This window comes from Bidens hawaiensis, unplaced genomic scaffold, assembly GCF_021521415.1.
Source record: "Bidens hawaiensis isolate Kalapana, Puna unplaced genomic scaffold, B.hawaiensis_p1.1 tig00024240_1, whole genome shotgun sequence".
In the NCBI taxonomy this organism is placed as follows: domain Eukaryota; kingdom Viridiplantae; phylum Streptophyta; class Magnoliopsida; order Asterales; family Asteraceae; genus Bidens; species Bidens hawaiensis.
The window spans coordinates 319,745-325,802 of NW_027493814.1; the positions used below are offsets into that span (position 1 = coordinate 319,745).

The 6,058-nt window shown below is 35.3% G+C and overlaps 1 pseudogene across 1 annotated transcript; it reads right to left on the reverse strand.

Annotated features, from left to right (window-relative positions):
- Positions 1-1,108: 1,108 nt before the first annotated feature.
- Positions 1,109-5,604, reverse strand: LOC143568888 (thioredoxin H-type-like; annotated as a pseudogene). Its single transcript, XR_013141643.1, has 5 exons — positions 5,527-5,604; positions 5,311-5,357; positions 1,964-2,088; positions 1,651-1,773; positions 1,109-1,356 (listed from the first exon to the last, which is right to left on the reverse strand). The product of XR_013141643.1 is annotated as a thioredoxin H-type-like (transcript).
- Between the last annotated feature and the right edge of the window lie 454 nt (positions 5,605-6,058).

Here is a 6,058-nt window from a genome sequence, read left to right on the forward strand (position 1 = left end):
CTTGGTAAATCTTCTATAAATAAGTTAGTTAATTACAGTTGTCCTCTGACGTTGCCTTCTGGTCATCTTCGCGGGTGAGGATAGTATCATGCGGATGACTTCTGAGGGCGTTTGGATCCTCCGGCACATAGTCTCTAGGATTTTTTATTGTTCTTCCTTTATCTTTAAGTTATGCGGGTGGTTTATGTCCTGCGGGTGATTCCTGAGGAAGTCCTCTTTTACTCGCGGATAGTTCTTAAGGGTATTTGGGTCTTTTTGGTATCCTACCTCTATAAGTTCTTAATGTTCTAAAACAAAATTTAGCTGTCAATTTAATTTGTTCAAGCATTAAGATTAAGACTCACGCAATTCAGTTTCATGAGATGTTAAATACATATTTAATAAAAAAATGGTCGGCGTTAAAAAAAAGGAAAGAAAAGAAAAAAAAAAGGTTGCTAAGAAGTGAAAGAGTTACATAATAATTGAATAGAGAGAGTTGTATGTTTTTAAGTTCAACTTCTCCAAACTTAATATTTTCTTTCAGCAAGTCTTATACACTAATAACAACACATAATATTTTCAATACAAACAGTAAATTGTGATTAATAAATTGTCCATCAAATAAATAATGCAAGAATCTGGTTGTAAAACTATTTGAGGCTATGAATTAAATCATTGTCGTACTGAAAAGCCCCTGAATATGAACAAAATTTGGTACCGAATTCCATATCATAAAACTTGGTACGAGTACAAATACCGATACCGGTACAGGTGAGGTATCGGTATTCAAGAAAAAAATCTCATCCCTATTTGATGCTCAACAATCTTCACCCTTTGGGCAGTTTTTACTTTTGAATCATAGAAGTATAACCATTTACCTAGTACAAAAAAAAAGATAATAAAAAACTCATTACTGAATATTGTATATTATCCATGAAGTATATAATGAACAAATATCTTGGCTGCATAGGATTCTAAATAGCTGCAAATGAGTTTGAAATAACGGCAATGCTTCAAAACGTAACCATGTTCTAATTGAGACTAAAGAGTAACCAATTAGCTAGTAATATATATATATATATATAATAGAAAAGTCAAGCTAATAAACAATTTACACCCAGTTAAAAGATAAGAAAACGACAGTTAATTTAATTATAGCTAAAGTGTTACAAATTATTTGCAATCATAAACACGTAAGTAACCATCACATTACACATTAGAAGGATGAGGACAAGGAGATTGGGAATCAACGATAGCAGTTATCTTCTTTAGAAGCTCGGGTTTGTTGGCCCCCACAAGCCTATCAATTTGGTGTTCGCCGCCTTTAAGAAAAAAGAACGTTGGCGTAGCTTTTATATCCCACTGTGTACTAAACTCCTGCACTTATAAAGACAAAAAAGAAAATTCGACTTTATAGCATTCTTGTAATAACTAGACATTTAAACATCTTTATATAACTGTAGAATAGGTTTGTTTCTCTATGGCATTTTAGACAACTCACAAGTAGTCAAATTCTTTTGTAAGCCAGGTTTATAGATATATATGCATTCTCATATTATACATTTCTTATACCTATTTAAGTTTATTTAGAGAGATTTAATGTACAAAAGTTTTTTTTTAAACAATAATAAGCCTATGAAAAAATATTCAATAAATCAAATTATAACTTACCGATAATTCATCCACATCGACTGAGAGAAACATAAGAGAAGGATAGTCCAGAGATAGCTCAATGAAGTATGGTGCAATTACTCTACATGGCCCGCACCACCCTGCACTGAAGTTGGCAACCACCTGTAACACAAATAAACATAACATATAACAGCACCCGCTACCTACTTTATTATATCAAAATATCACAATCTACCACGAAAGTTTTTAAAAAAGTCGTTTTGATATAACTATGTGACAATATCAAAATGTGACAATATAGCAAGACAGTTAAACATGTAATTAATAATATGAAATGTGAGCAATGTCTTACTAATTTGTGTTCCCTCTTTTTGCTTCTAACAGCTTTTGATCCCATGCCTCCTTAGTAGTGACAAGTGTGACATTACCTCCAGCAAACTCAGCATGATGATCAGACTCGTCTCCATCATCATGATTCTGCAAATAATTTTTGAATCAAACGGATAAAAGAATTAATTCTATTCTTGTTATCTAAAACTTTTAGCTTACTATATATGTTTTCCACTTATATGAACTATACTATAAAGCATTTATTCATTCTATATGCTTAATATGAACATAATATTAGAGAAACCAAACAATAACAAACTTTATATGATGTCAGAAAATTATATATGATATCAAGTTGTGACGAGGTCATGCATTCATCAATAAAAAACAATAAATTGGTCAACTGTGTAACCGACCCAAAAATAGATTTAGAGTTTAACCGGTTTCGTTGTTCAACAATACTGTAACCGATATCATTGGTTACCAACTGTGAACATCCATACGCATAATTAACAATATTGTTTTAGAAGTAGCGGTGGCTGTTCCAGTATACTTGTAATAGGATGTGTATTTTTAATATACATAGTTAGATGTGTTATTGATGTGTTAACTAGGTTAGCTTAAAAGTTAATACATAACAAAGGTTAATGAGGTGACCTGATCCATGGCCCGAGTAAATGAATGTTGATCTTACCCTTTAGCTACTGGATCTTGATCTGACCCACAACCTTACTAACTTAATTAGATGAATCGGCCCATCGATTATATATGTATATTTAAACAAAAAAGTTATTTCAAATATTATTAATTTTTATAATAAACCTTAGATAAATTTAATTTCTAATTGAGTTAAGTGCCATTTTAGCCCTGCTTGCGGTGCGCACATATGATGTATATATGTGTGAACCCTCGGGTGGGCAAAAGTGAAATTGCACTAATTTTGACGTTATTTTACTAATCTCGTGAAAATAACGTTAAAAGTGACGGACGGTTAATCAGGCATCATGTAGCGGCGTTGATAGCTGAAAGATAAGGGTACATGCACCGATCGGCCGGTGTCCCGATGATTGAGTGCTATGTGCCTTATGTCCAAGGCTTGATGCAAAACTACTATCGAGCCGGGGGTCTCACCGGAAGCAGCCTCTCTATCCCTATGGGGTAGAGGTAAGGCTGCCTACATCTTACCCTCCTCAGACCCTACCATAGCTTTGCTATTGGTGGGATATACTGAGTACGATGATGATGATGATGATGATGGTTTGTGTAATTACGCAATTTAAGTATCGATTTTGAATTTTTTGGAAATGGCTACTTCACTTTTCTAAAACATGCAATTTTAGTACTTTTTTTTAACTCGGTCTATTTTGTCCGTTAAATCAGGGGTACTTTCGTAACTTTTGTTTTCTTTATTTTTTTTCTTTTCATATAAGGTAATAGCCTTAATTAAAATGGAAACATTTTCATAATATACTTTATAACGCATCGTGTCAATACAACAGATCTGAACTTTTAAAAGGCATCACTTCTATAAAACAAAAATGAATCGCCCACCGCCATTGTCATTCGTCGTAAGCACAAAAACCTGGAACCTCCGATGTGGCTGTGATGGCTAGCGGGAACGGTTTTCCGGCAAAGGTTTACGATGGAGAACAAGCCCCAAATTAAACACACCAGTCATCGATTTACGCTACACTATTTAAATAAACAAAAACCGCACACAAACACATCGATTTAGATAATCGATTTTTCAGATAATCGGTGGCGGTGGTGGCCAGAGCTATCAGATCCGCGGCGCACACCATCGACGAAGATGAGTACATCAACGGAGCGAGGTTCTGGTCGGGTGCGACATTGGTTGGTTGCCGATTTCCGATATGTTAATTTGTTGAAGGAAGAGCCACCGAAGAATGAAATCGACAAAGCTATTGTTCCAATTCCGATGTCAAACAGTCAATTGACTGTGCCGACGGCTTGCTGGACGTCGTAGGACCGTCACAAGAGGGTGGTGGAATGTGGCCGGAGAGACGATTCAGTGGTTGTTGGAAGCCAGCGATTAAGTTAATGGTCCAAAATGTTTTTGATATGTAAAGTGGTTTTTTTTTTAAATGTAGGTTTGGGATAGGGTTTAAGTTTTGAAGGGAGGAGGAGGTGGAAGATGAATTGGTGTGCAGGCGGTGTACTAATTCGCTAATGAGATCTCCGGCACGATGGTCGGAATCCATGGAAGGCGTAGACGGTGACCAGTGGAGAGAGTAGAGTAGATGAGGTTGTCTTACATGATATAAAAAGGGGGAAATCTTCAAAAGAAAATGAAAAAAAATAATAAAATAAAGAAGTTACCAAATTACCCTTGATTTAACAGACAAAATTAGACGGGGTTAGAAAAAAGTACTAAAATTGCATGTTTTATAAAAGTGAAGTAGCCATTTGCAATAAATTCAAAATCAGTATGGCACTTAACTCTCTCTAATTAAATGCATAAACCCAAAACATCACATAAACATTTTCAACAAACACCATCGTCAAACACCCAACTAACGTTGTCAAGACTCCAGAATAGCCCAGATCATATATCGACCCACGTCTTGACATGCTTAGATGGGTCAACCTATTGGCTCATATAAATGGATCACATCTTGATACAGACCCACCCGTTGGCACGCACGCATAAGGTCTAAATCCTTTTGTCTCTCAAGTCCTAATTCAACTCTAACCTCACATATAAACAAACATACCATGTAAAATCCCACTCGTAAAGTAGGGTCTAGGAGAGTGAGACGAGGGTAAATATTACCTCTAAAATAGTGAAGCTGCTTCCGATGAGACTCCGACTCAAAGCCAATTATTTGACCCTTTATATAGTATAGTAGTAGCTATTTTAAGTTTAGATAAAGATCAGTACTTATCTTATTGAGGTCAAAAGCTTTCATTCTCCCTTATCTTTCTAAAAACCAAACTTCCCAAAATGCCCACGACTGATGTCAGCATGTCACAGTATGTATCAAGATTCATGATTGCAGAAGTCGGTAGGCGCTCCTGTATCGATGGACTCAGGGAGTACTCGGACATGGTAAATTATAAAGAAATTAATTTTCATGAAACTATATATATGTCAAATATCATAAGTTTATTAATATTGGTTGAGATCTTTAACAAGATTGATTGAGAGATCTTGTGGTTTAATCATATTATTAATAATAATAATTTGTGTGTGTAGCTAACATAGTATAGTATATAGATTTCTGCTAGCTACAGTATCATGAAACTGTTATATCTAAACCATGAACATACCAAACGTTGTAACCTTTTATACAACCAGTTGCAGATGGTATAAGTCAAATAGTGGACACAAAAAAAAAGAACAGTTACCTTAGACAGGCATATTCCCATTATGATCTTCACAACTCTGATTAGCACTGTAGATAATAATGAAAATTAAACATAATATATAACAATAATATGTTAAAATCAATCTTCATCAGCAGTCAGTAGACGGAGAATTGGGGGATTGTAAGCCTGAATTGAAAATCCAAAACCCTAATCGAGCATCAATTGGAATCAATAATAATAAAGAAAGATAAATACCTGGAAATTAGGGTCGATTGAAGTAAGCAGGAAGACTTTATGAGACTTGAAATTTGGTAGACTTGAAACAAAATAATAATAATAATAATAATAATAATAATAATAATAATAATAATAATAATAATAAACCATTGATCGACGATGTGATGTTAGTTTCCAAAAATTTCTTATTTTTATAGAAAGATTTTAAATATGTCTATTCAAATATTAAATTCCTCTTTTGTTCATTTACTAACTTGACTTTTTTTTTTTGAACGGCCAACTAAGTAACGCTGGGTATCTCGTACGCGGCCTCCAATGGCTAAAGGTAGCCCGAGCCGGCTACTAGTCCGGACGGACGGAGCCCCTAGTGGTCCACCTGTTGAGGGATTTACCGGATAAAACCGGACCCCTACACCCGTCAAACGGCACGACAGCGAGGAGCCGGTAAAACCAGGTGAGATCAGGGCTCGAACCCTTGCAAGCCAGGGTTATCCCTCATATCTCACATATAAGTTGGTGGTAGTGAGGTTTGATTCCCCTACCTCTCACT